A 12479-nucleotide genomic window follows, 5' to 3' on the forward strand; every position below is an offset into this window, starting at 1 on the left:
CTTCTCCTACATCTATCAACAGTGGTGTTCCCCAGGGCTCTGTCCTCTCATCCTTTTAATCATCATGACCTCCTAAGCTGTACATTTAACCCTATCCACTCGTACGCTGATGATTCCTCCCTTCACCTGTCCTTTCAGTTCCCGCCACGTCCATATCAGCAGTTACACTTAATGTCTGACTTGTCTCATATCTCTGACTGGGGTAAAAATAATCTAGTTGTTTTTAATGCATCAAAGACTCAGTTTTTTACCTATCAGCCCAACAAAATCTTGCACAGGAGTACCCAGTAATGTTTAATAATATCCAGCTCAATCCTGCACCATCCTTGAACATGCTTGGGGTTTCATTCACTCGAGACTTATCTTGGAAAGATCATATTGCACCTCTTGTAAAATCTGCTTCCAAGAGGTTACTTGTGCTAAGCCGACTCTGTACCTTCTTTACCTCTGCACAGTTGTTGACTTTATACATTGGTTTTATTTGCCCCTGTGTAGAGTACAATTCTCATGTGTGGGGAGGCTCCGTACATACAGCTCTTCTCAATAGGGTGGAGTCAAAGGCTTTTTGTTTCATTAATTCTCCTCCTCTTACTGGTTCCCTTCAACCTTCGTCACTTTGCCACACTGTTGCATATTTATCTCTTTTCTATCGCTGCTTCAATGGTCACTGCTCCTCTGAGCTGTCCGCTTGCATCCCTCCACCTCTACAATGGGTGCGTAGCACCCGTGTAGCAGCAAGTTCTCATCCCTTTTCTGTCCAGCTCTCTAATGCTGGAGTTAACAGTTATTCCCAGTCCTTCATGTATGCAACAGGTCAACTCTGGAACTGTCTCCCTCTGTCTGTATTTCCTACTTCCTATGGTCTCCAGTCTTTCAAATGCAGTGTTTCCAGACATCTCAAAATTAATGGATCTAGAATTTGGCTCTCTTTTGTATTTTTTTTTCTTGGAAAGAAGTATTTGCAGGCTCCTAGTCTTTGTTTCCTTTTTCCTCACATAAAACAAATTGGAAGTCAGTACGGAAAATATTTAGCAGTGTACAGGGTACTTACAACACGTCCGTGGCCGATACGAAGAGTAACCAGCCTCCTCTTAGGCTCTGGCAGTGAGGAAAATGCTCTTGAAGCATGTACAGTACTGTAATCCAGTGTTGTGCTGTACTTAATCATTTGCATTGTGAATTAAAACTGTTTAACACTGCACATTCTGTTCTTACTTGTACCACGCCAGCTGCAAAATGCCAGTTTGCTCTGCACTTAATCCATTGAACTCTGAATTCTAATTTCTTAACACTGCACAACACTGAAAATTCCCATGACGTCAAGTGGTGAAGTATTGCATTTTATTCAGTGTTTATTCACAAAAACGAGCACATGCGGCAGCCACTGCGATGAGTTTGTAATCACGATGGTAGTTAGGCGAGAACTGGGAGGGGAGAAAGCAGGGGGCCCCTCTACTACTCACGAAAACACAACTGTTTGGTGCTGTGTGCCAAGTTCAAAGTACAGTTGAAAAAAAAAATCATTTATTTTTTTATTTTTTACTTTTTGGCCATTTCGGGGTTCCAAAGGCCCGGGACCATCATGTCCGGAAATTGGGGTGTCCGAGAATTAGGTGTCTGGTTATTACTAGGATTACTGTATACATATATATATATATATATATATATATATATATATATATATATATATACAGTCGAGGCGGCCGTGCGACATCGGCGCTCTGTACCGAACCAACACGGCCAGTGGCATTACCTAAATTAGTATCTTTCTATGAGTCAAGCTCTGTACCAGGTTAGACTAAATGATTTTTCATTATTAACCCCTACACCGCGGGCATGTTTACCGATGTTTTGCATGTGCCACGGGGTTATTCGGGCTCCGACAGACTCTCAAAAAATATTTGCCAAAAATCAGTTATTAGTCCTAGAATATTAAAATTATATATGCTTATGGCACATACCTTCAGCTTTCTCCTGGAATGTTTGTTGAGCCTTCGTCAGTTACCGTAGGACTTGTGGAGACCTCTGAAGTTGGGTAACGAAGTCTCCACTTTACAGTTCCCGACAACCCGTAATATGATTACCACAGCCAGATATAAACACTATAAATACTACTCTATGATTTTCAAGTAGTTTGGGATCCATATTCCAAAAAAAAAAACACTGTGAAAGCAATAAAATTATGAGCGCGTCTGACCGCCGCACTTCCACTAGTTCGCTCTTGGTACTCTGTCATTTATTATTCATAAAACCCCTCACACTTTATATTTCTATAACTACATAACACTTATATATATCTACAGTCTTTATCCATAAGTTTCCTTCAGTAGTATTAGTTTATTGCCACTGTAGGGATTCAATTTCTTTCAGTAAAATACGTAGCATTCACTTTCTCGTCCTGTATACTGGCATTAAGAGTGAATGTCACTTTCATCTTCACTCTCATAACTCATAGTATTCAGACATGCTATAGTGAAACTTTCACTTTCATTACTCCTAGGGTATATACTCGTATTCTTATAATACTACTCATTTACATTTCTATTTACGTTCTCTATTTTATTTACGTTATTTACATTTCTATTTTATTTACACTGTGTTATGCACTGTCACTTGAAGTAACTTATAAAACTATTTTCCATTGTTCACGTATATTTACATTCATTACTTTCACTTGCTGTTTATACATTATTTACACATTATTTACAATTCCACTTGCACTGTTTTACTCAATAGAAAGATCGTAGTCACTCTTTTATCAATTGTCAGCCCTTTACCTCTTTCCACACGAGGTTTAGTAGGGGGTAAAGGTCACAGGGCCCTTTGCATGGGGGTGAAAAAAGGCCCTGAAGTCAGCAAGAGGATGAGCCGTACCTCCTCTTCGGAATCTGAGAGAGAACTACTAGGAGGGCCGGCCGGGGTTGAGGCCTACTTTAGGGTTATTCAGCACTACCAACGTAGCTCTTGAAACAGCTAAGTCTAGCACTGATATGATTGGCAGGAAATCTAGACAATACATTATAAATTTGGTAGTTCCAGGTGAATGTAAATATCACTTAGGCTTCTCCCTTCCCTCCTTACATGTATATTTATTACGAAAATAGATTAGAGGCCTACTTAGGAGATATATAATCAGAGCTACCAATGTTAAATCTTGAAACAGCTTTGTGTAGCACTGATATAATTGGCAGGAAATCTAGACAATACATTATAAATTAGGTAGTTCCAGGTGAATGTAAATATCACTTAGGCTTCTCTCTTCCCTCCTTACATGTATATTTATTACGAAAATAGATTATACAGCATATTTCAAGGGAAAAAAAACAGCGAAAATTAGCGAACGAGTGCACGTGAGGTGTTGTCAGGTGATAATTAGCCAATTCCAGGTGTATGGCACTCTCACTTACCTTATTTCTTTCTTGTATATATTATTTGGTATAAGAATACGACATAGGGCTTATTTCAATGGATGAAATCAGTGAAAAATTCCAGGGAAGATTTACTTAGCGTAGCATGGCCGGGCAGGCGAGAGGATAGGGTAATGGAGGGGGGGTAGGGAGGGGAGTCAAGAACGGGGAGAAATGGCTAAATTGTCAACAATGGATGGGAGTACAGATGAGATTAGGAGTGCTGACTAGTGTTGGACATCGGCAGTACTGATAGATGATACAAGCCCCCACTTGGAAGCCCGGGTGAATTCAAAATAACACAGAATCACAAAAGCGACGCCCCGCGGTATGATCCCTTGCTCCCAAGCATCACGAAAGTGACGCCCCGTGGTTAAGGGGTTAAAAGGAAAAAAAATAATAAGTTTAAACAAGACTTGTTCAAACAGGAAAAAGAACCAAGACGAAAGAATATGCTGAGTCATCTGAGGTTTGTGTAGACTACAACAACACGGGGATTGTAAGTACATACTCCACACTTTTAGTATTGCAAAATGGATACATACTTTAGTAAAGCAAATTTGGAAAAGAAAAGGGATAAAGGTAAAAAGCAAAATGATGATTTCTGTCAAGAACTGGTTGAAGTGGAGACTCACAATAGACTGGTTGAATGTGTAAACAAACTAGAAATGGCTTTCAAAAATGAAATTGATGAAATAAAGAAGCAGATGCACTTGCAAAAGGAAGAAATATAAAAACTAGGAAGGGAGGCCAATAAGACACAACCATCAGTGAACTAACAGTGGAATTGAGTACACTTAGGAAGAAAATGAGTGAAATGGCAAGTACAATAGTCAAGCACGAGAGTGTTATGGAAGAGTTCAAAAATGACACAGAGACAATTAGGGAAGTAAGCAGTATTATAGACCAGAGCAGTGATATTGAGGAGAAGATAACACAGGTGAATGAAGCTGTGCAAAGCTACAAAAATGATGTGGAAACAACGTATGCTGAAATGGTGAAAGTAAAGAAAGACTTAGAAACAAGGGTGGAGGAAAAAAGCATTAAAAAGGAAGTGAAAAGAATAATCCAAAACAATGCAAAGTTAGTCAGAGATTCAGTAGATATAAACAAATATATAGTAATCACTGGTATAGAAGAGGAAGAAGTAAATAACAAGATCACAAGAGACAAAAAGGAGATGGCAAATGTAATGAGCTTATTGAAAGAAGTATCAGAGGAAATCTGTAGTAAAGACATAGAGGAACACAAAGGTTAGGGAAATATGAGAAAAGCAAGACAAGACCTCTAAAGGTGACTTTCCAGAGTGTAAACACTGTGGAGGAGATACTAAAAAATGCAAACAATCTTATGGAAAAAGAGGAGTTCAAAAATGTATGGATAAAAAGATGCCTAACACAAGAGGAACTGGAATTACTGAAAGAGAAAAGGGAGGAAACAAAAACAAAAAATGAGGGAAGATCAGAAGAGAAGAAGAAGAATTTTTTTTTACAAAGTATTAGGATTGCAGGTACGAAAGTGGTACACAAACAGGATGGAATAAAAAGGAGGAAAGTAGTAGAAACATGTCATGACAAGTATATAAACAAGATGATAAAGTTGATGTACTCAAATGTGGATGGAATGGTATCTAAATTACTAGAGATGAATGATTATGTCAGAGAATAAGAACCACAAATAATATGCCTAACTGAAACAAAATTAACACCAAGGATATCCAATGACATACTAAACTTAGAGAAATACAATATATGGAGAAGAGACAGAAATTTAAAAAAAGAAGGAGGAATTATAACATTAACTAAGAAAAATCTAAAAGTCAATGAAATAACTCTAGATATACCATCACAAGCATAACTGATTGCAGTAGAGATCAACACATCTGAAGGTAAAGTAATTGTAGCCAATTTGTACATGCCACCCAGATCAAACACATGGGAAAGAGATGAATATGATCATTACTACATAATATGGAAGAGAAATCAGAAAGAATTATACTAACTGGGGATTTCAATACAAATATAAATTGGAATACTCTAGATATAATTAGCCAAGAAAGCTGTTGGGTCCAAAAGCCCCTGGATCTCGTACAAGAGTTCTTCCTAACGCAACATGTGAGGGAAACCACCAGAAAAAGAGGACTTGATGTACCTTCATTGCTAGATCTAATATTTACTAGGCAAGAAAATGATATTGAATGTTTAATATATCACCCTCCACTCGGCAAAAGCGATCATGCAGTACTAAATTATAACTTCAGGATAGCATATGACATGGTAAACAGCAATGACAGTTACAAAAAGAGCCTAAATATAAAAAGGGAAATTATCAAGACCTAAAGAAGTATTTCTTAGAAGTTGATTGGGAAAATGAGCTTAGAGGACAAGATTTAAATCCCATCCATCCATCCATCCATTGCCAGACGCCATGTATCCCAAGTGGGGTGGCCAAGGGCTTAGAGTTAATTGTTTTACAGGGAGGGGCACTAATCCTCCACCAACCCCACTTGACACGTAGGGATGCCAACAGCATCTGGTGTTCCCAGGCGGTCACCCATCCAAGTACTAACCAGACCCAATGTTGCTTAACTTCGCTGATCGGATGGGAAGCGGTGTACTCAACGTGGCAGATTTAAATGCTGTATATAAAAAATTCTTTGAATTTTATGAAATAGGAGTCCAGAAGTACATCCCACAGCACAAAGAAGCAGATAAGAAAATACAGAAATGGTTCAATACAGAGTGTAAAAAATCAAAAGAAAGAAGAGATTTGTTGTGGAATAGATACAGAAGACATAATAGTGAAAGGGAGTATAATAATTACAAACAGGCAAGAAACGATTATACAAGAATAAGGAGGGAAGCCCAAAAACAGTTTGAGGAGGATATAATAAATAAAAGTAGTGATCAACCAACGCTGTTTTACAGCTACATCAGAAGCAAAATCAAAGTAAAAGATATAATACAATCAATTATGGATGAGGGAATCACTTATACACAAGAGAAAGATATTTGTGAAGCACTAAATAAGAATTTCCAATTAGTTTTTACAGAAGAAAAAAATTTTGAGAGGGACTACGTGGAACATGCATGTCCACATATACTACCAGATATACAAATAGCAGAAAAAGTAATACAGGAGGAGTTAAGTAGATTAGACAGAGGAAAAGCAAGTGGTCCTGATGAAATTTCATGTTGGGTACTACGAGAATGTGCAAAGGAGTTAAGTAAACCATTATTTTTAATTTTCAAATCCTTGAGTCAAGGTAAACTACCTGATACTTGGAAAAAGCGAATATTGTCCCCTTATTCAAGAAAGGAAATAGACAAAATCCACTCAACTACCGACCAGGATCACTGACCAGTGTTGTAAGCAAGGTATTAGAAAAGCTTATAAGAAAAGCTTGGGTAAATCATCTAGAAGAACACAGTATGATAACAGAAAGACAGTTTGGCTTTAGAAAAAGAAAATCATGTGTTACTAATCTGTTGAGCTACTATGACAGAGTAACAAACACAATACAGGAAAGGGAAGGATGGGTGGACAGTATCTATTTAGATTTCAAGAAAGCTTTTGACACAGTACCACACCAAAGACTTTTATGGAAACTGTACCATCAAGGAGGAATTCGAGGCAAACTGTTTTGTTGGATGCGAGATTTTCTCAAAAAAAGAGAAATGAGAACAGTACTAAGAGGAAGCTACTCATCATTGAAAGAAGTGACTAGTGGAGTACCACAGGGTTCAGTGCTGGCACCAATCATGTTTTTAGTGTATATAAATATATAAACAGTAACACTGGAAATGAGAGCTATCTGAATATGTCTGCAGATGATGCAAAACTATAAAGGAGAATTACTAACACAGACTCTTGTAAAGAGCTACAAGAAGAATTAAATAAACTTCATGAATGGAGTAATACATGGCAAATGGAATTCAATGTGGACAAGTGTCATGTAATCAAGTTTGGTAAAAGTGGAAAAAGACCTGATTGGGATTATAAGTTAGGAAGTGAAACCCTATACACATCAGAAAGAGAGAAAGACCTAGGTGTGATTATCAATAACAGACTATCTCCGGCTCACCACATCAGCAAGAAGGTACGGAACACGTATACACTGCTTGCAAATATGAGAATAGCATTCACATACATAAATGAAGACATGCTAAGAAGGATAATAACATCATTCATTAGACCAACCCTGGAATATGCATCAGTAATCTGGAGTCCTCATCTCAAAAACCATATAGACAAGATTGAAAAAGTTCAAAGGGCCGTTACAAGATGGATACCAAGCTTAAGGGACCTAAGCTACGAAGAAAGACTAAATAAACTGAATCTACCAACACTACAGGAGAGAAGGAAAAGAGATGACATGATAATGCTATATAAGAGCATATCAGGGAAGGAGAAAATAGACATAAAGGATTACTTAACATATTGAGAAGCATCAGCAAGAGGACACTGCAAAAACTGCAAAAGAAGAGAGGTGATAAAGACGTAAGGAAATTCAGTTTCCCAAACAGAGCAATTGATCAATGGAATGCACTACCGAATGAAATAGTGTATGCCAAAACAATTCACAAATTTAAGGATATGTACGATAAATATGGTTTAAGACACGGGACAGTACGAGCTTGACTCATTCCTGTAGAGATACAATTAGGTAAGAACAATTAGGTAAGAACACACGGTATGAAAGTGTAGAAGTGCAGTTAAGGAGAAAAGACGATTTTTTGTGGGAATGGAAAAGGGGTAGTTACAAAGAGTAATACTTAGCTGCCATACGCTGAATTAGAAAGCAGGTATTCAGGGCAAAAGCTGAGGCTCAGAGGCTTGTACTGAATATCCTAAATAGCTTTCACATAAAGAATATGAAATTTAAGATGGCAAGTCAGATGAAGAAGGAAAGCAGGGATATGACTGGTGGGCACTGTGTGAAGAACGATGAAGGAAAGGTAATGGTGGACAGTGATGATATTAAAAACACCTGGAGAGGGTATAATAACTGGTTGCTGAATGAGAAGCTTGCCTGGAAAAGAGCAGGTTTGATGTCAGCAGATCCAGTACTTGACCCATGACCTTTGAATGATACTGCTACTGTGAGCAGGGCTACAGGCAGGATGGAGTTGGGGAAGGTGACAGGTGTGTCTGAGTTAACTGCTGAAACGCTGAAGGCCTAAGGAAATACAGGAGTGGATTTAGCTACTGATTTGATACATATGATTATGTATGAGTGTGATGTCCCAGATGACTTGCTGAAGAGTATGATTGTAAATTTGTACAAAGGAAAGGGCGATGCCTGGAAAGAGGAGGCTATAGAGGCCTATAACTTTTGGACTAGATAATTAAGGTAATGGAGAGAGTCCTTGAAGGTACGATTAGGGAAGGAGTGAATACTGGTGAGATGCAGTTTGTGCTTATGCCAAGCAAAGGGATCACTGAGGCCATATTTCATTGTATGACAGCTTCAGAAAAATCATGTGATGGAAAAGGGAGTTGTATATTCCTTCTGATGATTTGAAGAAGGCTTTTGACAGGCCGATGGGAGATGGTGAATTGAGCAATAAGGAAGCCTGGGATCGAGTTGTAGTTATTTTGCAGGTGTTCGCACCCAAGTGATACTGAATGAAAATTTTAAATGATGAGTTTTTCGTGAATGTTGATGTGGATCAGGGGTTACTCTTGAGCCCTTTATTGTTTGTCATGGTGGTTGAAGCTCTCTCACTTGATATCTTAAACGTACTACCATGGGAGATGTTGTATGCTGATAACTTGGTGTTAATTGCAGAAAATGAAGGAAAGACGGAGGAGAGACTTACGAAATGGAGAGAAGGAATGCGGTGCTAGGGTTTGAAAGTAAATGTGGGCAAAACAAAATACAGTAGATGGTAATATATAGGGATGGTGGCGGTACTGTCTAAGCAGTGGGATAGTGACCACGTGGTGTTTGCCACAAAGGTTTGTGAAATAAACCCATCTTGTGCAGTGTTTATGATAAATGGGTGCATCAGAGATGTAGTGGTATTAGAGGCAGACTACGAGATAATGCTGATTTCGTGTATGCATATGTCGGGGAAAGCATGTAGATATTGTCAGACATGAAAGGATTGATATTGCTGATGAGTCTCGAGTGTGTGGAAGTAGGACCGGAGCTAGCTCTGTGGCTAGGGTAAGGAGTGTTTTTAGGAAGTTCAGGGAGTTGTTGCCTCTCCTTACATTGCGAGAGTTCTTCACCCGTGCTATGGGATCTTTGTATGCAGCATGTGTTAGGAGTGTAACGCTATATGGTAGTAAGACGTGGGCAGTAAAGGAAGAGGATACCCGTAGGCTCAAATGTAAAAAAATGACAATAATTAGATGGATATATAGTGCTTCCTTGAATGCAAGGCTTGGTGGGGGTGGGGGGGGTTAGAGTTATGACTGAAGAGTTGCTAGGTAAGATGGGACTGTCTATTGTATTTGTGTTGTGATGAGGAGGGGTAGAATGAGATGGTTTTGGTATGCCGAGAGCATGGTGAATGACAACAGGGTGTGAAAAAGTGAGAAATGTGAATGTCAGTGGGAGGGCTGCAAGAAGCGCAGACAGAAAAAGACCTCGGATAAGGTTATAGAGTGTAACCCCAGGAATAAGGGACTGGAGCTGCAAGAGATAGAAAGCCGTCATTAACCCGCGGCGTCCCGTCGACGTTCTTTAACGTCCACACGTTTTGTCACTGCCAATCCCGTCGACGTACATAAACGCAAAAAAATTGCAAGGTCCCTAATTTGCACAATTTTTAATTTTCGCTTGTCATTTTTGGTAAATATACACGTGACACCTTCCTCAACAAGATGCCAGGCAGGGACAATGCCTTACCCAGCATGACCTCCTCCCCCCCCTGCACGCCACTGTCTCAGCAATTCACCTGTTATCAGTGACCTGGCCAGTATAACCATATCATGCCACGGTATGAAATTCAGGGCCAGAGTGATTCCCCAATCAACGACAATGTGGAGGACAAACTTTACATAGCATTAGAGGAAGAAACAGAAATGATGATCAGGTAATGTGGCAAAAAAAGTTCAGGTATGAGTGAGTGAAACCATGCTTATAATGCCTATATTACTGCTTGAAAACCAATATACTCTCTTACTACATATAAATTCGTATCAAGTAAATAAATAAATACCGTTTATGAGTGGTGTGAAATAGTTATCCTCCCATAGAACTCGTTTTCTTTGGTGCCAGCCTGATAGAAATCCCTGTAAGGTAAGGAGGTACTCCTACCTGTAATGAGTATTTTAAACCTCAGGTGAGCAATTTCTCTATGAATTTTCGATGTTTCTCACCAAAAGCGAAGGTTTGAGCCAAAAAAAAAAATTCTTAAAATGGTCGGGATTGGAGGGAGTCAGTGGTGGAAAAGTGGTCGGGATGGGGCGGGTTAAGTGACTAAGATCGACACATCCAAGAATGCCGGGAGCCTTTATAAACACTATATATATATATATATATATATATGTATATCGACACATCCAAGAATGCCGGGAGCCTTTATAAACATTATATATATATATATATATATATATATATATATATATATATATATATATATTTATATATATATATATATATACACAGTTTATATGAGGAGTGATCAAAACCTTCGGTGAATGGTACTACTAAATAGAAATGATTTGAAGTATGTGTAGGTTGATGGTTGTTACATTGTCCACATTTCTAGTTGCCATCAGCCACCGGACACCAAACAGTACAGGCCAGTGTGCTGTGGCAAGACATGGATTGAGGTCATGTCTGCCGCATCTGACGCATTTTGGGAAATGTTGCAGTTTGAACAACATGCAGTATCAAGACATTTCTGAGAGGGAAAAACATTCTGCTCCTGCCGCATCCACCTTATTCACCTGGCTTGGCACCTTGTGACTTCTGGTTGTTCCCGAATTGAAGCGCACGATGAAAGATGTCGTTATGGAACGTTTGAAGCCATCCAATCCAAGATGACAACCTTCTGAAGAAGATCAAGAAGGAAGACTTATAGCAATGTTTCAGGAAGTGGCAGGAACGGTGGAACAAGTGTGTGCAGGCGGGGAATTACTTTGATGGGGGTATCTGATATATGCACCTAATTTTCAGTACAGTTATTCTAGGATTCACCGAAATTTTTGATCACTCTAAACTTTTTAGAGATTCCTCGTACACACACACACACACACACACACACACACACACACACTGACATGTCGTAAAAATATCCCTGCTAATACCAATACACCAGTCCTCTATGAGACAGCCCTAGCATGTTTTCAATATGGACGGTGGGTGTTAGCGCCGAAGTGGTGACATGTAGAGGTGTCCGATATGTAGGAGGACTACTGGGCCTTGGGAACAGGCTGAGAAGTCTATGTCCAGAGTCGGGCACATAAATATATATATATATATATATATATATATATATATATATATATATATATATATATATATATATATATATGTTAAAAGAAACAACAGACTTCAGTACATGGTGCTGTCTTCTTGGTCTTCAGATAAAATTATGACAAATTACTTCCGCCAACAGAGTCTACCTGATTCACTGTCACTATTGTTCAATGGTTGAATACTCACATTGGGTGCAGGAAAGAGGGAGTGTAGTTGTTGGAACACACCGAAAAACAGGGTATGCCTAGCACAATCTTCGTTGGGCCAGCGGTTGATGATGGCCAGGAATGATTCACAGAAACCTAATTCCCTATTGCAAACACCAAATCCGATCACAATAGTGCTCAAAAAGTAAATATAAGCACTATTGGTATAGTGGAATATGTCATGTGTCACGGGACAGAGTAGAGTACTATTTAAATGCCGCGTTGCATGCTACATTCTCCCTCAACAGCTGATGCGGAACTAATCAACCAGGCCGGGCTGCCACACGTCTCGGGGCCCGAGGTTTCCAAGACATTACTTTTGACAAGGTGGGGGAACTATGATACGTCTAAAAATGACGTCGATTGGCTGAAAACTTTTTCACTGATGAAGGTTTTATGCTTTTATGACGACAAACGAGTATAGTCACA

The 12479-nt window shown here is 39.0% G+C and overlaps 1 protein-coding gene and 1 pseudogene across 1 annotated transcript in view; both read right to left on the reverse strand.

Moving 5' to 3' along the window:
- Positions 1-12479, reverse strand: part of LOC145397974 (glutamate receptor ionotropic, delta-1-like) — a 206706-nt gene that overhangs the window by 84387 nt on the left and 109840 nt on the right. The window lies entirely within an intron of this gene.
- LOC145398275 (5S ribosomal RNA) lies at positions 5928-6046 on the reverse strand (annotated as a pseudogene).

Source organism: Coenobita brevimanus, chromosome 44 (assembly GCF_032717465.1).
Source record: "Coenobita brevimanus isolate Jiangsu-jjx chromosome 44, ASM3271746v2, whole genome shotgun sequence".
Taxonomy (NCBI): Eukaryota; Metazoa; Arthropoda; class Malacostraca; order Decapoda; family Coenobitidae; genus Coenobita; species Coenobita brevimanus.